Here is a 22,450-nt window from a genome sequence, read left to right as displayed (position 1 = left end):
TTTTGTAATAACTAAATTGAGATTGAAATAGCATTTCCTGAGAGAGTCAAGGCAAGGAGTGCAAAAATACAAACTTTAGTCATCGACATATTCCTTCCTGATCTTTGCCATATCTACATAAAATCTGAAATACAAATTAAGTAACATTTTTCTTTAACTCAATCTATGTTTTCACTTAATGCACTATAACAGGAAACAATGAATTGCTACCATACATAGAAAACCAGTATCATCATAAATTGATACTAACCACAAGATTAATACCAATAAAAATTGTACTGAAAAATGTTTCTCAGTAAATAACAAATAAAATTTTGTTAAATTCTAGCTAAATTCTATTTCTGCTGAAGGTTCTGTGCCCGAGACTGCCTTCTCTTTGTTAAAATGAAGATTAGCATGTATGAGAATGGAGTTAAAAACACAGCAACTTCAAACTAAGCCTTTCCTCTTGCAATCATCGAAAGCTGGGAAAAAATTAAAGGGAGCTCTCTGTGTGATCCAGTGTTCCTCAGTGCCTCAGCTGGGTATCACCTAGAAATAATCTCTTATACCACAGAGCCACATTGCAGGTACACTGAGAGAATATAATCAAAGCAGTTGTCACACTAGACTTGCCATAAAGTAACTGGATGAGTCTTTATGTCTACTGTTAAGAGAGCCAAGCCACTTGGCCCTGACACAGGCCCTGCCCACCCTACTCCACGCTGAGCTGACAGCCTGGCCATATCTCAGCAGAGGCAACCGTAAGTGGCACTGTCATTCACTCCTTCCTGCCTTTCATGACTATTTGTTAATGTCTTCTCCATAGTACACCTTTAATTCACCCCTTTCTGTCCACTTCCATAACGATGACCCATCACATGGCTTGGTTCTTCATCACCCTACCCCTCCTTCTGACTCTTTAGGATTCAGCTGGAAACACTGCTCTAAGAAGACTTTCCTGATCCCCTAGTCCCCTGTGCCAGACAGAGGTAATAGCCCTCTTTACTGTGCACCCTCGAATGTCTGCACAGACTTCTGGTGTAATAAGTACTTGGCTAGATTGCAGCATCCTGTTTATTGTCTGTCTTGCCTACTCAATCATTAGTTTCTAGAAGCTAGGAACTGTGTTTAAATTACCATGGTATCACTTAGTTCATAATAGATGCTCGATTCAGTTTTTTAATATGGAAGGAAGGAAAGAAGGAGGAAGGAAGGGAGAGAGGGAGAGGGGAAGGAAGGAAGGAGAGGAGAAAAGGAGGGAGGAAGAGAGGAAAGGAGGGAGGGAGGGTGGGAAGGAGGGAGAAAGGGAGGGATGTGGGTGTTACAATGATGGACCACAGTGCTTCTCACTTTCTGATTTTCTAAGGCAGGAGAAAACCAACGTAATTCAGGCAGAGTTGGCTCAATTCCCTCCTGTCCAATTTCTGTACATCCCCTTCACACACCATCCATGGCATTTTCCTCATCTTACAAATACCTAAGGACTCCAGCCTTCACAGAAACAACTTTGACTCCTTGCCAGAAAGCAAACAAGCCTAAGAAAAAAGAAAAATAAATAAATAACAACTGCATCGTCTCATACTTCGAGGTCTGGGAAATGAAATCCAAATGGGAGCTGAACTCAAAACTAAATGTTTGGCTTTCAGTGACAACCAGCTGTTTGGCTGGAAGCCTCAGCCCCTGCCTGAGATCACTTAGAAACTGTGGGCCCAGAGCTCCTGGCGAGTGCCGCTGTCTCCCCAACACCTTCTTTAGGCAAGGAAGCAATTACTGCCAAGAGAAAACAATCAAACCTTCTACCTACTACTGCAAAGCTGTGGTTTGTGGTGGATCTTCTTCTACCCTGGGAACTTCCCAATTAGTTCCTCAGGAGTTAGACTGTGTTTGGGAAGAGTTTACACAAACCAGCAGATCAACACCGGTCATGTGTGTCACAAACACACACACACACACACACACACACCCTCATAAACACACACAGGAAATTGGGCTTTTAAACCTGGTGCCTCCTTACCATTCAGGTTCTACAGGACTGTATGTCTAACCATGTATAGCTACTTACGTGCTCTGAGCCTGGGTATAAGATGCACTTCCAGGGAGTGGTCTCAAGATTGTGGAGGAACAGAACGGGGAGACCCCTTTCTCCCCCACAAATTCATCAAAAGAACATTTGAATGCTGAGCAACTTCCACAAAACAACTTCTGAATGCTGGTGGAGGACACCAGGCACCCAGAAAGGCAGCCCACTCTCTTCAAAATGAGGTAGGACAAAATATAAAAGACAAAAAGAGAGACAAAAGAATTAGGGATGGAGACCCGTCCTGGGGAAGGAGTCATGAAGGAGAAGAAGTTTCCAAACAGCAGGAAACCCTCTCACCAGTGGGTCTGTGGGGAGTTTTGGAATCTCAGAGGGCAACATAACCGGGAGAGAAAAAAACAAACAAACCCTACAGAAGACGCACCTAACCGCAACTCCCAGCGGAAAAGTAGCCCAGACACTCACATCGGCCACCAGCAAGTGGGGGCTAGACAGGGAGGCACGGGCTGCATCCTTAGGCTAAGGGCCGGGCCTGAATGCCCTGAGGACAATCTGAGGGAGCTAACATGAGACAGCAACCCAAACTGTGGGATAGCCAGAGAGAGAGAGAGAAAAAAAAAAGAGAGAGAGAATTTCCCATGAAAGGCTCTAACCTAACACAAAGCCTGGCCTGCTCACAGAACAAAGGATTGAGCGAATACCAAAGGAGAGCTAGCCTGCTGCGTACAGGCCCCTCCCGCACCCCACCAGAGGCAGAGAGGCAGGGGTGCTACAGTCAGATATGGAAGGCAAGGGGCAATCTCGGCCCCAGAGACTGACATTCTTTACCAAACTGTGAGCAGGCTCCCAGATGCTAACCACGTCTTCCTGGGATCCTGGACGGTTGACATCTGCCAGGAGGGTCACAGCCTGAGATCAATTCCCCAGAGGAGACACGTGGCACACCTGGGAAACCGAGTGCCCAGGACCGGGGTGGTGATAAAGACTGCAGCCCATCTAGGACAATGCATTCGCCAAGCACCGGGTCAACTGAGCTGCTCAGACCTGGGAAGGGCACAAAACCCACGCCCAACCGAGTCTGTGCCCTCCCAGAGTACCCAAGAACCTGAACCTGAGCAGCTTAGACCTGGGAAGTACATGAAACTTAGAGCCTGCTTTGGATAGTTCCCCTGCAGAGCAACATGGAGCCTGAGCAGTGTAGACCAAGAAAGCATACGCACCATGAGCTGGGGCAAACCCAGTGTGGTCCATACACTGCGAGCACTCCCCACACATGCCGGTGATATTTGCTTGCAGTGTTCTTCCCTCCCCATGACACAAATGAACATGTGAGCCTAAATAAGTGACCACCTTCACCCCTTTGTGTCAGGGCAGAAATTAGACACTGAAGAGACTTGCAAACAGGAAGCCAAAATAAAGAAGAGGGAACCACTCTCGAAGTGACAGGTGCAACAGATTAAAACTCTGTAGTTAACATTGACCAAGCATTGGAAGGGGCCTATATTCTTGAGAAGAAGTACAAGCTGGAACAAGGAACTATCTGAAACTGAACTGACCCCACAAGGCCCTCAACAGCTCCAGAGAAATTCCTCGATATATTTTTACTATTACCATTTTTTAATTTTTAAGTTTTTTATTACTTCTTTAATTTTTATTTTTATAACCTACTATTGCATGGCCAAAAAATACCCTATTTTTAAAGCAAATTTCATATATATATTCTTTATAATTTTTGTGATTGATTTTGTTTTGTATTTATAATATTGTATTTTTGAGAGTCTAACCTCTACTCTAGATTTTTAATCTTTGCTTTTCAGTATTTGTTATCAATTTTGCACCTTTAAGAATCTAATCTTCAGTATCCATTTTCACATATGTGTGTGATAACTGGCTTGATTGCTCTCTCCCCTTTTGACTTTCCCTTTTCTCCCCCAAGTCACTTATATCTTCCCCTTCCCCCTTCTCTTCTCTACTTAACTCTGTGAATCTCTCTGGGTGTTCTGGGCTGTTGAGAACACTTAAAGAACTGATTACTGGCTAGATCTGTCTCTCTCCTTTTGACTCTCCCTCTTCTCCTCCTGATCACTTCTATCTCCTTCCTCCCTCTCCTCTTCTCTAGGTAACTCCATGAACCTCTCTGGATGTTTCAGACTCTGGAGAGCACATAGGGAATTGATTACTGGCTAGAATGCTCTCTCCACTTTTGACTCCACCTCTTCTCCTCCTTGTCACCTCTATTTCCCTCCTCCCTCTTCTCTTCTCCATGTAACTCTGTGAACCTCTCTGGGTGTCCCTCATTGTGGAGAATTTTTTTTACCATTAACCTAGATGTTTTATCATCTGTGCTGTATGGATGGAGAAGTGTTGAGGCTACTCTAAGAATAAGAATGAAAGCCAGAGGCAGGAGGCTTAAATCCAAAACTTGAGAACACAAGAGAACTCCTGATTACAGGGAACATTAATAGACAAGAGCTCATCCAAAAGCCTCCATACCTACACTGAAACCAAACTCCACTCAAGAACCAACAAGTTTCAGAGTAAGACATACCAAGCAGGAACATAAACCTGAGCATTAAAATACAGGCAGCCAAAAGTCACACCAAACCCACAGACACCTCAAAACTCACTACTGGACACTTTATTGCACTCCAGAGAGAAGAGATCCAACTCCACCCACCAGAACACAGATGCAAGCTTCCTTAACAGGGAAACCTTGACAAGCCACTAGTCCAACCTCACCCACAGGGAGCAAGTTCCACAATAAAGAGGAACCACAAACTTCCAGCCTATACAAAGGTCATTCAAAACAGAGCAATCTAAACAAAATGAAAAGGCAGACAAATATTCAGCAGGTAAAGGAACATGATAAATGCCCACCAAACCAAACAAAAGAGGAGGAGAGAGGGAGTCTACCTGAAAAAGAATTCAGAATAATGATAGTAAAGATGATCCAAAATCTTGAAGACAAAAGGGAGTTACAGATAAACAGACTAGATACAAGGATTGAGAAGATGGAAGAAATGTTTAACAAAGACCTAGAAGAAATTTTAAAAAAAGTCAATCAATAATGAATAATGTAATAACTGAGATCAAAAGCACTCTGGAAGGAACCAACAGTAGAATAACTGAAGCAGAAGATAGGATAAGTGAGGTGGAAGATAAAATAGTGGAAATAAATGAAGCAGAGAGGAAAAAAGAAAAAAGAATTAAAAGAAATGAGGACAACCTCAGAGACCTCTGGGACAATGTTAAATGCCCCAACATTCAAATCAAAGGAGTCCTAGAAGAAGAAGACAAAAAAAAAAGGGGCATGAGAAAATACTTGAGGAGATAATAGTTGAAAACTTCCCTAAAATGGAGAAGGAAATAGCCACCCAAGTCCAAGAAACCCAGAGAGTCCCAAACAGAATAAATCCAAGGCGAAACATCCCAAGACACATATTAATCAAATTAATGAAGATCAAAGACAAGGGGCAAATATTAAAAGCAGCAAGGGAAAAAAAACAAATAACACACAAGGGGATTCCCATAAAGATACAGCTGATCTTTCAATAGAAACTTCAGGCCAGAAGGGAATGGCAGGACATGCTTAAAGTGATGAAAGAGAAAACCTACAACCAAGATTACTGTACCCAGCAAGGATCTCATTCAAATATGAAGGAGAAATCAAAAGCTTTACAGACAAGCAAAAGCTGAGAGAATTCAGCACCACCAAACCAGATCGTCAACAAATGCTAAAGGATCTTCTCTAGACAGGAAACACAGAAAAGGTGTATAAACTCAAACCCAAAACAACAAAGTAAATGGCAACAGGATGCTCCTTATCAATTACCATAAATGTAATTACCTTAAGTGTAAATGGGTTGAATGCCCCAACCAAAAGACAAAGACAGGCTAATGGATAAAAAAACAAAACCCCTATATATGCTGTCTACAAGAGACCCATCTCAAAACAAGGGACACATACAGACTGAAAGTGAAGGGCTGGAAAAAGAGATCTCATGCAAATGGAGACCAAAAGAGAGCAGAAGTAGCAATACTCATATCAGATAAAATAGAAAGGATACTATATAATGATCAAAGGATCAATCCAAGAAGAAGATATAACAATTATAAATATATATGCACCCAACATAGGAGCACCACAATATGTAAGGCAAATGCTAACAAATATGAAAGAGGAAATTAACAGTAACACAATAATAATGGGAGACCTTAATACCCCAGTCACACCTCTGGATAGATCAACTAAACAGAAAATTAGCAAGAAAACACAACCTTTAAATGACACAATGGACCAGTTAGACCCAACTGATATCTATAGGACATTTCACCCCAAAACAATGAATTTCACCTTTTTCTCAAGTGCACACGGAACATTCTCCAGGATAGATTACATTCTGGGCCATAAATCAAGTCTTGTTAAATTCAAACAAATTCAAATCATTCCAAGCATCTTTTCTGATCACAATGTGGTAAGATTAGATGTCAACTACAGGAAAAAAAAAACTATTAAAAATACAAACGTATGGAAGCTAAACATCACACTTCTGAATATCCAACAAGTCACAGAAGAAATCAAAAAAGAAATCAAAATGTGCACAGAAATGAATGTAAATGAAAACACAACAACCCAAAACCTATGGGATTCAGTAAAAGCAGTGCTAAGGAGAAGGTTCATAGTAATATAAGCTTACCTCAAGAAACAAGAGAAAAATCAAATAAATAACCTAATTCTACACCCAAAGCAATTAGAAAAAGAACAAATGAAAAACCCCAGGGTTAGTAGAAGGAAAGGAATCATAAAAATTTGGGCAGAAATAAATGAAAAAGAAACAATTGAGACCATAGCAAAAATCAACAAAGCTAAAAGCTGCTTCTTTGAGACGATAAAGTAGACAAATCATTAGCCATGTTCATCAAGAAAATAAGGGAGAAGAATCAAATCAACAAAATTAGAAACGAAAATGGAGAAATCTCAACAGACAACACAGGAATACAAAGGATCATAAGAGACTACTATCAGCAACTATATGCCAATAAAATGGACAACTTAGAAGAAATGGACAAATTCTTAGAAAAGTACAACTTTCTAAAACTGAACCAGGAAGAAACAGAAAATCTTAACAGACCCATCACAAGCACAGAAATTGAAACTGTAATCAGAAATCTTCCAGCAAACAAAAGCCCAGGACCAGATGGCTTCACAGCTGAATTCTACCAAAAATTTAGAGAACTAACACTTATCCTACTCACACTCTTTCAGAAAATTGCAGAGGAAGGTAAACTTCCAAACTCATTCTATGAGGCCACCATCACCCTAATACCAAAACCAGACAAAGATGCCACAAAAAAGAAAACTACAGGCCAATATCACTGATGAACACAGATGCAAAAATCCTTAACAAAACTCTAGCAAACAGAATCCAACAACATATTGAAAAGATCGTACATCATGACCAAGTGGGCTTTATCCCAGGGATGCAAGGATTCTTCAATATCCGCAAATCAATCAATGTGATACACCACATTAACAAGTTGAAAGATAAAAATCATATGATTATCTCAATAGATTCAGAGAAAGCCTTTGACAAAATTCAACATCCATTTATGATAAAAACCCTCCAGAAAGCAGGCATAGAAGGAACATACCTCAACATAATAAAAGCCATATATGATAAACTCACAGCAAACATTATCCTCAATGGTGAAAAATTGAAAGCATTTCCCCTAAAGTCAGGAACAAGACAAGGGTGCCTACTCTGACCACTACTATTCAACATAGTTTTGGAAGTTATAGCCACAGCAATCAGAGAAGAAAAAGAAATAAAACAAATCCAGATTTTAAAAGAAGAAGTAAAACTTTCACTGTTTGCAGATGACATGATCCTCTACATAGCTAATCAACGAATATAGTAAAGCTGCAGTATATAAAATTAATACACAGAAATCCATTGCATTCCTATACACTAACAATGAGAAAACAGAAAGAGAAATTAAGGAAATAATTCCATTCACCATTGCAACAAAAAGAATAAAATACTTAGGAATAAATCTACTTAAAGAAACAAAAGACCTATATATAGAAAACTATAAAACACCGATGAAAGAAATCAAAGATGACACAACTAGATGGAGAAATATACCATGCTCATGGATCAGAAGAATCAATATAGTGAAAATGAGTATACTACCCAAAGCAATCTATAGATTCAGTGCAATCCCTATCAAGCTACCAATGGTATTTTTCACAGAACTAGAACAAATAATTTCACAGTTTGTATGGAAATACAAAAAAACCTCGAATAGCCAAGGCAATCTTGAGAAAGAAGAATGGAATTGGAGGAATCAACCTGCCTGACTTCAGACTATACTACAAAGCTACAGTCATCAAGATAGTATGGTACTGGCACAAAGACAGAAATTAGATCAATGGAACAAAATAGAAAGCCCAGAGATAAATCCACACACCTATGGACACTTTATCTTTGACAAAGGAGGCAAGAATATACAATGGAGAAAAGACAATCTCTTTAACAAGTGGTGCTGGGAAAACTGGTCAACCACTTATAAAAGAATGAAATTAGAACACTTTCTAACACCATACACAAAAATAAACTCAAAATGGATTAAAGATCTAAATGTAAGACCAGAAACTATAAAACTCTGAGATGAAAACATAGGCATAACAACCTGTGACATAAATCACAGCAGGATCCTCTATGACCCACCTCCCAGAGTAATGGAAATAAAAGCAAAAATAAATAAATGAGACCTAATTAAACTTAAAAGCTTTTACACAACAAAGGAAACTACAAGCAAGGTGAAAAGACAGCCTTCAGAATGGGAGAAAATAATAGAAAATGAAGCAACAGACAAACAATTAATCTCAAAAATATACAAGCAACTCCTGCAGCTGAATTCCAGAAAAATAAACGACCCAATCAAAAAATGGGCCAAAGAACTAAACAGACATTTCTCCAAAGAAGACATACAGATGGCTAACAAACACATGAAAAGATGCTCAACATCACTCGTTATTAGAGAAATGCAAATCAAAACCACAATGAGGTACCATTTCACACCAGTCAGAATGGCTGCTATCCAAAAGTCTACAAGCAATAAATGCTGGAGAGGGTGTGGAGAAAAGAGAACCCTCTTACACTGTTGGTGGGAATGCAAACTAGTACAGCCACTATGGAGAACAGTGTGGAGATTCCTTAAAAAACTGGGAATAGAACTGCCACATGCTGGGCATACACACCAAGGAAACCAGAATTGAAAGAGACGCATGTACCCCAATGTTCATCGCAGCACTGTTTACAATAGCCAGGACATGGAAGCAACCTAGATGTCCATCAGCAGACGAATGGATAAGGAAGCTGTGGTATGTATACACAATGGAATATTACTCAGCCATTAAAAAAATACATTTGAATCGGTTCTATTGAGATGGATGAAACTAGAGCCCATTATACAGTGAAGTAAGCCAGAAAGAAAAACACCAATACAGTATACTAATGCATATATATGGAATTTGAAAGATGGTGACGATAAACCTATATGCGAGACAGAATAAGAGACACAGATGCATAGAACAGTCTTATGGACTCTGAGGGAGAAGGTGAGGGTGGGACGTTCTGGGACAATAGCATTGAAACATGTATATTATCATATGTGAAACAGAACACCATTCCATGTTCGATGTATGAGACAAATGCTCAGGGCTGGGGCAATGGGATGACCCAGAGGGATGCGATAGGGAGGGAGGTGGGAGGGGTGTCCAGTAAGGGGAACACATGTAAACCCATGGCTGATTCATGTCAATGTATGGCAAAAACTACTACAATATTGTAAAGTAATTAGCCCCCAACTAAAATAAATAAATTTATTGAAAAAAAAAAAGACATACAGATGGTTAACAAACACATGAAAAGATGCTCAACATCACTCATTATCAGAGAAATGCAAATCAAAACCACAATGAGGTACCATCTCACGCCAGTCAGAATGGCTGCTATCAAAAAGTCTACAAACAATAAATGCTGGAGAGGGTGTGGAGAAAAGGGAACCCTCCTACACTATTGGTGGGAATACAAACTAGTACAGCCACTATGGAGAACAATGTGGAGATTCCTTAAGAAACTGGAAATAGAACTGCCATACGACCCAGCAATCCCACTGCTGGGCATACACACCAAGGAAACCAGAATTGAAAGAGACACGTGTACCCCAATGTTCGTCGCAGCACTATTTACAATAGCTATGACACGGAAGCAACCTAGATGTCCATCAGCAGATGAATGGATAAGGAAGCTGTGGTACATATACACAATGGAATATTACTCAGCTATTAAAAAGAATGCATTTGAATCAGTTCTAATGAGGTGGATGAAACTGAAGCCTGTTATACAGAGTAAAGTAAGTCAGAAAGAAAAACACCAATACAGTATATTAACGCATATATATGGAATTTAGAGAGTTGGTAATGATGACCCTAAAGGCGAGACAGCAAAAGAGACATAGATATAAAGAACAGACTTTTGGACTCTGTGGGAGAAGGTGACAGTGGGATGATTTGAGAGAATAGCATTGAAACATGTATATTACTATATGTGAAATAGATCACCAGTCCAAGTTCGATGCATGAAACAGGGCACTCAAAGCCAGTGCGCTGGGACAACCCTGAGGGATGGGATGGGGAGGGAGGTGGGAAGGGGGTTCAGGATGAGGGACACATGTACACCCATGGCTGATTCATGTCAATGTATGGCAAAAATCACTACAATATTGTAAAGTAATTAGCCTCCAATTAAAATTTTTTTAAAAAACGATGCACTTCCGGCAAGTAGATAAAATTGAGGAGGGGGCAAGAAGGCTCCAAGATGTATTGGGAAGGGACACAGGGAAAAATGTGCAAAGCAAAAGAAAACATTTTCCACGCTCCTGACTCAGCTAGACTAAGCTCCTGGGGAAATGTTATAAACTCTGTTCCCGGACAAGATCATGGAGTTATTCTCTGATTCTATTTCCTCTTTAAGAACTTCTCACTGAAAAACCAGGTTCAAGGCCTTAGTTCACATTACATTTGGCCTTTGCGCTTGTTTTTCCACTGATGTCCCCACTGACAAGGTAACCATGACAACCCAGGCAGCCACCCCCCACCCCATCCTGACTGCTGTGTTCCAGTCTCATCACAGTGCATCAAACTCTCACTGTACTCACCCAGACAAATGCAGAACTGGAGCAAGCATCACATATTCCAGATGATAAGCAGCGTCACCAACCAGACAAGCACAGATATGGAAGCAACACAGATTAAAGCTCAACAGTGCAAGTTACTTCACATTTCTGAGCTTGAATTCCTCATCAGTAGGGATATCGCTTGTCTGCAAGGATTAATTATGACAACTAAATTAAAGGGTGTGATATCTGGAGCACAGGGCCTATTATCAAGTCAGTGCTCAACAGATATCTGTTAAATGTTAAAAGAATGATGAATTCTGCTGTTCAGACCCTCAGTTAAATAAATCCAGGCTGATCTTGGACTCGCCAAAAGCAGCTTGCTCAGTCCACAACTTCCACAAGCAACTCCTCCTCACCCCAAGCACCAGGGCACAGATCCCAGACCGGTGTTCAGAGGCATAAAGGGCAGATGATGGGAATGGGGAGGTGGGGATGGGGGGAGGGAGCAATAAAAGGGTGTGTTGTCTTTAGAGAATTTAAAAACAATAAAAGTCAGTCTGATTTTATTATGACCAGCTACTGGCAGTTGTACACAATGTCAGTGATAAAACACTCCTCCCCACTCCCGCCACCCGCCTATGTCACTAAAGGACATTGAATGTGCCCTAGCTGGTCCCCGTCTGGCCTCCTTCTATCTGGAAGTCAAATTTCTGGAGTCATCCAGTGACCAGGGATGCTCCTAGATCTTTGTATCTATCCATCTAGAGAATTCCAGAAGACTTTTGGCACCAAGCAGTATTCAGAAGAACACAGTGTGAGAACAAAAAGTAAAGTTACTTTAGGCCACCAACTGTAAAAGCAGGCACAGACCACAATAATGGGCCAAACTGATCAAACAGCACTGTCCATCCTCTTTCACTGTCCCTTGTTTGGTGTTCTTCAGTGGGCCCATTTCCTCAAAAATTGAAGTCTGAACTCTGAGTGGTCTTAGGCTTCTATTTGGTTTTTATATATAGTAAGAAAAAGGGAAAGAAATCAGGTGGCAGAGCTGTAGGAGCTATGGAATTCCTTTTATAAGAAGAAACTGATGCTCAGAGAGATAAAGGGACCAGTCCACAGTCACACAGCAAATGAGTGGCAAAAAGGGGAAATAAGCACCTAAATGTGGCATTATGCAAAGTAATACAATGCACAGAAAATGAGAGCCCTGGGGAATCCCCTGGCAGTCTAGTGCTTAGGACTCAGTGCTTTCACGGCCTAGGTTTGTTTCCTGGTTAGGGAACTAAGATCCCACAAGCCATGCGGTTTGGCCTTAAAAGAAAAAGCTCTGTGTGCTGGCACATAGCAAGCAACTGATAAGCATTAATTAATACTTTTGTGCTGTTACTATTACCGTTGCCATTTAAACAAGCCTAGAGCCCACATCTCCAGGTTTAAGAGCAGGGTCTTTCCAACACCCAGGCCAGTGACCATCAAACTTCTGTGTGAAAATCTCCAATCTGAGACCCTCCACCCCTAGAGGTGCCCCCATCCCATCTCTGGGCTACCTGTTAAATAGCTCCTCTATTATGAGGCTCTACTAGCTTTGTTCATAGTGATGCTTCCTAAGGCCCACTTGAAGTCACATTCCAGGATGTCTGGCTCTAGGTGAGTGATCACACCATCGTGATATCTGGGTCGAGAAGATCTTTTTTGTACAGTTGTTCTGAGTATTCTTACCACCTCTTCTTAATATCTTCTGCTTCTGTTAGGTCCATACCATTTCTGTCCTTTATTGAGCCCATCTTTGCATGAAATGTTCCCTTGGTATCTCTAATTTTATTGAAGAGATCTCTAGTCTTTCCCATTCTATTGTTTTCCTGTATTTCTTTGCACTGATCACTGAGGAAGGCTTTCTTATCTCTCCTTGCTATTCTTTGGAACTCTGCATTCAAATGGGTATATCTTTCCTTTTCTCCTTTGTTTTTCACTTCTCTTCTTTTCACAGCTATTTTTTTTTTCTTTCCTGCTTTTCACAGCTATTTGTAAGGCCCCATAAGACAGCCATTTTGCTTTTTTGCATTTCTTTTTTTCGGGGATGGTCTTGATCCCTGTCTCCTGTACAATGGCATGAACCTCCGTCCATAGTTCATCAGGCACTCTATCAGATCTAGTCCCTTAAATCTATTTCCCACTTCCACTGTATAATCCTAAGGGATTTGATTTAGGTCATACCTGAATGATCTAGTGGTTTTCCCTACTTTCTTCAATTTAAGTCTGAATTTGGCAATAAGGAGTTCATGATCTGAGCCATAGTCAGATCCCGGTCTTATTTTTGATGACTGTATAGAGTTTCTCCATCTTTGGCTGCAAAAATATAATCAATCTGATTTCAGTGTTGACCATCTGGTGAAGTCCATATGTAGAGTCTTCTCTTGCATTGTTGGAAGACGGTATTTGCTATGATCAGTGCGTTCTCTTGGCAAAACCCTATTAGCCTTCACCCTGCTTCATTCTGTACTCCAAGGCCAAACTTGCCTGTTACGCCAGGTGTTTCTTAACTTCCTACTTTTGCATTCCAGTCCCCTATAATGAAAAGGACATCTTCTTTAGGTGTTAGTTCTAAAAGGTCTTGTAGGTCTTCATAGAACCATTCAACTTCAGCTCCTTTGGCATTACTGGTCGGGGCATAGACTTGGATTACCGTGATATTGAATGGTTTGCCTTGGAAATGAACAGAGATCATTCTGTCGTTTTTGAGATTGCATCCAAGTACTGCATTTCAGACTCTTTGTTGACTATGATAGCTACTCCATTTCTTCGAAGGGATTCTTGCCCACCGTAGTAGATATGATGGTCATCTGAGTTAAATTCACCCATTTCAGTCCATTTTAGTTTGCAAATTACTAAAATGTCGAAGTTCACTCTTGCCATCTCCTGTTTGACCACTTCCAATTTGCCTTGATTTATGGACCTAACATTCCAGGTTCCTATGCAATATTGCTCTTTACAACACTGGACCTTGCTTCCATCACCAATCACATCCACAACTGGGTGTTGTTTTTGCTTTGGCTCCATCTCTTCATTCTTTCTGGATTTATTTCTCCACTAATCTCCAGTAGCATGTTGGGCACCTGCCTACCTGGGGAGTTTATTTTTCAGTGTCCTATCTTTTTGCTTTTTCATACTGCTCATGGGTTCTCAAGGCAAGAATACTGAAATGGTTTTCCATTCCCTTCTTCAGTGGACCACATTTTTTCAGAACTCTCCACATGACCCGTCCATCTTGGGTGGCCCTACACAGCATGGCTCATAGTTTCATTGAGTTAGACAAGGCTGTGGTCCATGTAATTAGATTGGTTAGTTTTCTGTGATTGTGGTTTCTTTCTGTCTGCCCTCTGATGCGCTAAAGCTAGTGGAGGTGATGGAATGCCAGTTGAGCTATTTCAAATCCTAAAAGATGATGCTGTGAAAGTGCTGCACTCAATATGCCAGCAAATTTGGAAAACTCAGCAGGGGCCACAGGACTGGAAAAGGTCAGTTTTCATTACAATCCCAAAGAAGGGCAATGCCAAAGAATGCTCAAACTATGGCACAATTGCACTCATTTCAATGTTACTAAAGTAATGCTCAAAATTCTCCAAGCCAGGCTTCAATAATACGTGAACCGTGAACTTCCAGATGTTCAAGCTGGTTTTAGAAAAGGCAGAGGAACCAGAGATCAAATTGCCAACATCTGCTGGATCACTGAAAAAGCAAGAGAGTTTCAGGAAAACATCTATTTTTGCTCTACTGACTATGCCAAAGCCTTTGACTGTGTGGATCACAATAAACTGTGGAAAATTCTGAAAGAGATGGGAATACCAGACCACCTGACCTGCCTTTTGAGAAACCTGTATGCAGGTCAGGAAGCAACAGTTAGAACTGGACATGGAACAACAGACTGGTTCCAAATAGGAAAAGGAGTATGTCAAGGCTGTATATTGTCACCCTGCTTATTTAACTCATATGCAGAGTACATCATGAGAAACGCTGGACTGGAAAAAGCACAAGCTGGAATCAAGATTGCCGGGAGAAATATCAATAACCTCAGATATGCAGATGACACCACCATTACGGCAGAAAGTAAAGAAAACTAAAGAGCCTCTTGATGAGAGTGAAAGAGGAGAGTGAAAAAGTTGGCTTAAAGCTCAACATTCAGAAAACTAAGATCATGGCATCTGGTCCCATTACTTCATGGCAAACAGATGGGAAAACAGTGGAAACAGTGACAGACTTCATTTTGGGGGGCTCCAAAATCACTGCAGATAGTAACTGCAGCCATGAAATTAAAAGACACTTGCTCCTTGGAAGAAAAGTTATGACCAACTTAGACAGCATATTAAAAAGCAGAGACATTACTTTGCCAACAAAGGTCCATCCAGTCAAGGCTATGGTTTTTCCAGTGGTCATGTATGGATGTGACAGTTGGACTATAAAGAAAGCTGAGCACCAAAGAATTGATGCTTTTGAACTGTGGTGTTGGAGAAGACTCTTGAGAGTCCCTTGCACTGCAAGGAGATCCCTTCAGTCTATCCTAAACAAGATCAGTCCTGGGTGTTCATTGGAAGGACTGATGTTGAAGCTGAAACTCCAATACTTTGGCCACCTGATGTGAAGAACTGACTCATTGGAAAAGACCCTGATGCTGGGAAAGATTGAAGACGGGAGGAGAAGGGGATGACAGAGGATGAGATGGTTGGATGGCATCACTGACTCAATGGACATGAGTTTGGGTAAACTCCAGGAGTTGGTGATGGACAGAGAGGCCTGGAGTGTGTGGTTCATGCGGTCCCAAAGAGTTGGACACAACTGAGCGACTGAATTGAACTGAATTATGAGCCTATTTTATTTTTTAAATATTTTTATGGAAGTATATATAGTTCATTTACAATGTTGTGTTAGTTTCTGCTCTACAGCAAAGTGAATCAATTATACATATACATAAATCCACTCTTTTTTATATTCTATTCCCATGTAGGTCCTTACAGAGTAATGAGTAGATTTCCCTGTGCTACGTAGTTGGTTCTCACTAGGTATCTATTTTATATGTAGTAGTATGTATATGTCAGCCCCAACCTCCCAGTATCCCTCCCCAATGAGTCTATTTTAAAAATCTACCTCTTCTTCTCTTGTGCCCATTGGTTAGTCTGAGGTTCAATATCACTTAATGCTTTAGGAAAAGCATTAAGTTTTTCATAAAGAACTTCCAATGTTAAATCAGTAACAGATTGGTCTCTGGATAGAAACCATCCAATTAACATGATTGGATGGTAAAAATGTATATATATCTTTCATTAGTCATTCACCTCCAGAAAGAAAAAGTCAGTCTTTATCTTAATAACAAAGAGGACACCTTAATCATGGCAAACCTCCTGAATAAATCAAAACAAACACCTTCTATTAGATAAACGAAGATGAGCATCTCAGTAGGTACCCATTACCCTGACAGAAGCAGAGAGGAAAGCCTGTCTGTGTCTGTCAGTCTGCACTCTGAAAAGGTAGCACTGATAAGACCTGACACATGTTTGTATCTGAAGAGCAGGAATGAGCAGCAAAAGGGACACCTCCAACATCCTCTCTCCACTCAACAGCACACTCATATTTAACACCATACAGCTTTACCCAACCTTCTGTACTCAAAAAAAAAAAAAAAATCCATTACTTGGCTTGACCCTCAAGGAAATCCTGTGATGTAACTAAAGGGCAGGCTTAGTTTTACAGATGAAGAAGTGAAACAGAAGAGTGACCAGGCACCCAGGCACAGATGGGCTGGCCATCAACTCATTCATCTGGCAAATGAATGAATGCCAGGCATGGCATTGGGTCCTGCAGAGGTGATGGAGAGCAGGGAAGAGAGTGTCTGCTTCCACAGCCCTTACAGAGGAGAAGGAAGATTAGACAAGTGTGTAGGATAAGCACCAGGACAGGGAAACAGGGTGGGAGAAGCATCAGATCTGTTGGAGGGTCCTGAAGGATGAAAGGAGCCAGAAGAATTTGACTGTATGAGAGCAGGCTCAAAAGGGAGAGCTAAGAACAGGAGGCGGGTGATGCAAGGACAAATACCAGTAAAGCATGTTCATGCTTGTCTGCAGGTCTCCCTGCAGTCAAGAAGATGGGAAACAGAATGGTAAATCCAAACACTGCTATATTCCATGGGCTTTTGGGGCCTCTGAATATCCTGGAGTTCTATGGTGTTAGCACTGAGATGTAATGAGATTTGACCACAATGATTCTGGGGGTAGGTTTTGTTTTTCTTTTCTTCTGGCTGCACGACTTGTGGGATCTTTAGTTCCCAAACCAGGGATTGAACCTGAGTCCACAGTAGTGAAAGCCCGAGTCTTGACCACTGGAACACCAGGGAATTCCCTGGACATTTTAAAGGTAATGATGAAGTTAAAACAACTGCTCCTTTCACCTCATCTGGCAGCTCAAACGTCCCAATATTTCGTCGTCATCTCTCTGTACAAATGGCCAGGACCTGCCAGAGTCAAGGGGGCTTTGCATCTCACCAGACTAACACAAAGAGAAAAAGGGCATTTATCAACTGTCTCTCCCTCTCAACTTGAGCCCTGGACCTAAAGCCATATACTAAGGCCAGGAGGGAAGGATGGCAGGGTGAGGGAAAGGAGAGGGACTTCACAATTCTGCGACAGTGTTTCTGTTGTGTGGATGAAAGATGTTGCCTGCTATATCAATAAACAAAGGATGCCGCAGCCGTCAAGCCATCAACCACAGCAGCCACACTGACTCTGAATCCTGAGAGAGTTCGGGATGGAGAAAAGTCCAACACTGGCCTACATGGTTAACATGCACATCAAAGGAATGGTTTCTTTGAGCCTGGACTCTTACATCTTCCCATATATAGCAACAAGCTAAATTCATTAACTTGAGATATCTGGTTTTCTTTAATCAACGGTAACCTTTTGATGTTTCAACTGTCTGGTCTTTGTTGTGAAACCTCCTATATAACCTGGCCCCTCCCCTACCACTTTGGAGCAGTCTCTCAGAGTTATCTGAGAGGCTGCCTTCCAGATTTAAGTCCTCAGTTCTGTTTGCCAGATAAAACATAATTCTCAACTTCTAGATTGTGTGTATTTTTCAGTTGACAGTTGATACTACTAATTGTTTTCTTCAAAAAGCACAAATGAGAAACACTTCAAATTTAGGGTATCTTTTTGGGGGTCAGATTGCTAGTTCGTTTTAGTGACTATGTGTTTTTGAAACAGAATTCACATAGGGTATTTTATTCCCACTTTCCTTCCCACAATGAGGGGTGGAATTGCAGTACCAATGAAACTAGCTTTTGTACTCTGGCTCCCATTTGGTCCAATTGCTTCTCAAGCCTGATCTATTATCAACCTTGAATTCTCTTCTGTACCCACTTTCTCTGAGCTCTGAGCCCTACTCTCTCTCTCTCTCTCATTTGTTTTCTAGGTCCATAAAATGCTCTGCCTTTTCCTCAGTCAACAAGACTAATTCAAGTTACCTTGTTATAAGTTGGTTGCTCCAGCACCCTATCTCTAGCAGCCATAAATTCCTAACGCAATTCCTCTGCGCTCCATCACCATGAAGACTGAATAGCTTTTACGACATCACTGTAGGTACAGAAACGTTGCCAGGGAGCGCAGAAACAGAAAGACATAAAAGCTCTGGTCACAATCCTCTGAGCCAAACTCCCACTCCATCAGGCAAATGAAGTTTCTCTTGTGCCCCAAGGGAACTCTAAGATTACAATGGATATGGCTCTTGCTCTTAATATTCTTGAAAGTATCTGCTGTCAACCTGTGCTCTGTGGCCACTGGTGACCCATAAAAAGCCTTTATTGATTCACTGAAAAAGTAGTGTTCTTGCTGTTCATAAGCTCTACTTTCAGTTGCTTTGTACAAAAGCACTGTTTCTTTTCATTGCATATATCATCATCTGAAATTAAACTTTTATCTTGGTTTATTCTATTTCTCCCAACCAAATATACATTCCAGGAAATCAAGGAGTTCACCGGGTTTGCCTAGAATTGTGTCCCTACTGTTTGATAGATAGTAGGTGCTTAATAAATATTTTTTGGATAGATGGAGAGTAAGACAAAAGTGTTGTCAGAACTCCTCATTCCACTCAAGGATTTCAGAAATGGAATAGCTGATTTGTATGCCCTCATGTTTATAATACAATTATGATGTATTTCTTTCTTGCAGATAAATCTTTTTTTCCATACTAGGCATCCTATTATTTCCATCTCAGTTACACAAGTAGCTCTCTGCTGTGCCTCTGTGAGGGGAATTTGGTCACACATATTGGAAGCCAAGTCCAAGGTATCGTAAGTACGGCTGGGGAATTTAACATACTGAGAAAGTTTAAATACTTCTTCTGAAGGTTTCTGGGGCACCTAATTAAATTCAAACATATTTAATGGCATTTACTCTACACCAAGAATCCTGGTAAGCCTGGTAAGAAATAAGCAGCTTCAAACAGAATAGCATCACTTCTATTGTATTGGGAGCCATAAAGGATTCTGTATGTGGGGAAAAGGGGGTTTCATACATTTTTAAAAAATCAAAACCATTCTTCTAGATAATACCTAAGCTCCTTAGCTATAGTTTTTCTAGTAGTCATGTACAGATGTGAGAGCTGGACCATAAAGAAGGCTGAATGCCAAAGAATTGGTTCTTTCGAACTGTGGTGCTGGAGAAGACTCTTGAGAGTCCCTTGGACAGCAAGGAGATGAAACCAGTCAATTCTAGGAAGGCAACCCTGAATATTCATTGGAAGGACTGATGCTAAAGCTGAAGCTCCAATACTTTGACCACCTCATGCGAAGAACCCACTAATCAGGAAAAGACCCTGATTTTGGGAAAGATTGAAGGCAGGAGGAGAAGGGGGAGACAGAGGATGAGACGGTTGGATGGCATCACTGACTCAATGGACATGAGTTTGAGCAAACTCTGGGAGATGGTGAATGACAGGGAAGCCTGGTGTGCTACAGTCTATGAGATTGCAAAGAGTCAGATGTGACTGAGCGACTGAACTGAACAACAACAAAGCTCCTTCCATTGCTAACTCTCTACAGTTCTCCCATTTCCACTCAGGACTTTACCTACACTTTCCCCAAACTTTCCCCAACTCTCCTTTCCCTAAACCTTCCACACTTGTAAAATAGATAAGTATATTTACAATGAGTCCTGAATCTTACTTACATAAATCTGTGTTTCCTTCAAAATGAGAATATAACATTACACTATACGGATCCCGTACTTTCAAATCTTTTTTGATCTCTGTAATAGACTTATGCATCGTGTGATAGACTGTTTATCTCCCATCCCCCAAATTAGCATCTGAGAAAGATGTACTGCTTAGGCTTGTCCAAAATCTCATAATATGTGACAGCCTGGTCAAAGCCAGACCTGATTCCTGACTTTGCCATCTTGCCCTGGATGAGGATGGCAAAACAAATGACACTCTTTCCTTTCCAACCCATGGTAAGTACTATACTAATCAACCACTGCCCTCCTTCCCATTGTGCCTAGAGGCAACCTTATTTAGAAACCAATCAATGTCAAGTTGAAACCTGAGAGTTGAAACTCATTTGCCTTCCCTGCATTAACCAAACTTCCTGTGTAACTCAGGAAGCCTTTGGTGAAAAGATAAATAGAGTGAAAACTACTTTTTGCAAAAGAAGGCGGAATGTTGGAGGGACACAAGGAAGGTGAGCTAAGAGAACAGGAGATGAGGTGGGTTTTGAATTTTACATTCTATAGTTGCCTGAAAGTCCTAAGATCTGGGTTTAATTTTCCTCTAGTTACTGTAGAAAGCAGGGATGAATCATTATCACCACCATGAAACATTCAACTGTTACATGGAAATGGTTGTTTATTACATTCCCTGCTTCTGTTAAAGAGGTAAAGGATGGTTTCAACCTCTCCCTGGGTGACCAGTGTGTACATATTCCCTCCCTAACACCTCCATGAAAACATTTAAATGGTGCTTTTTACAATCAACCCAGCTCTAAGTGTGCCAGTAGTAGAGGTGATGTGCTAACTCTGAAATAACAGCTTATATAAATTCAAATGATCCTGTTTAGGAAAACAAATATAAGTGCATCTCTTAGAATCTGTCTTTCTCTCTTGGGTGATTCATTCTCATTTTTAATTTGGCAAAAATGCTAAATAATAATAAAATTGACACCATACCTGAAGAGGTGAATCAGCCAACACCAACAGATCATTTCCATTAGATGCACTAATGGCATCTTTTATATTTTCTCCAAATAAATAACATTAAAAAGAAATGTTTCTTACACTGCACTTAGCAGAAATAAAACCTATTTATTATTTTCTGGATAACTGGAACAAAAACAGAAATATGAGTGTGACCAGACTGATGATGTTCCCAGAATCCTAACCTAAACAAAGTTTGCTGAGATCATCTGAGAACACCCTCCTTTTAAGTTCTGCAAAGACATCTCTCTAAAAAAAACTCTGTAAACTGGAAATAAGCCATTTCCCCCTGCACTGGTTAATCCCTGTGCCTAAACTAAGCACATGAGGCATCAGGGTGACTCTACAACTTGAGATCACTGAGTCTTTTCCTATTTAATTGTACTTTGAAAGAAGATCGTATTCTCAGGCACCTGTGGCCAACTGGTGTCTGGGAATTTGCTCATCTTGTTTGATGGAGGTCATCCAACTTGGAGGTCACTCACTCCAGCTTTCACCATGACCTCCTTCCCCCATATTATTTTTGTATATTGATGTTGTTTTTAGCTGTGCTGCGAAGCTTGCAAGAACTCGGTTCCCTAACCAAGGATTGAACCCTTTCACAGCAGTGAAAGTCTGGAATCCTAACCACTAGGTCACCAGGGAATTACCCTCCTTCCCGCCCCCCAGATTATTCTTTTTTTAATGTAACATAAATACTTTATTTCCAGATTATTCTTTTTTTTTTAAATAAATTTATTTATTTTAGTTGGGGGCTAATTACTTTACAATATTGTAGTGGTTTTTGCCATACATTGACATGAATCAGCCATGGGTTTACATGTGTTCCCCATCCTGGACCCCCCTCCCACCTCCCTCCCCATCCCATCCCTCTGGGTCATCCCATTGCCCCAGCCCTGAGCATTTGTTTCATGCATCAAACATGGAATGGTGTTCTGTTTCACATATGATAATATACATGTTTCAATGCTATTGTCCCAGAACATCCCACCCTCACCTTCTCCCTCAGAGTCCA

The 22,450-nt window shown here is 40.9% G+C and overlaps 1 long non-coding RNA gene across 1 annotated transcript in view; it reads right to left on the bottom strand.

The window, feature by feature from the left end:
- LOC145510501 (uncharacterized) overlaps positions 1 to 18,802 on the bottom strand; it is an 89,258-nt gene extending 70,456 nt beyond the window's left edge. Inside the window, exon 1 of the long non-coding RNA XR_014057058.1 lies at positions 18,714 to 18,802. This is a non-coding gene — a long non-coding RNA (uncharacterized LOC145510501). The remainder of the gene's footprint in view (positions 1 to 18,713) is intronic.
- Positions 18,803 to 22,450: the final 3,648 nt, after the last annotated feature.

Source organism: Giraffa tippelskirchi, chromosome 6 (genome assembly GCF_054371585.1).
Source record: "Giraffa tippelskirchi isolate mGirTip1 chromosome 6, T2T-mGirTip1v1.2.pri, whole genome shotgun sequence".
NCBI classification, from domain to species: Eukaryota; Metazoa; Chordata; class Mammalia; order Artiodactyla; family Giraffidae; genus Giraffa; species Giraffa tippelskirchi.
This window is presented reverse-complemented; position numbering and strand designations above follow the sequence as displayed.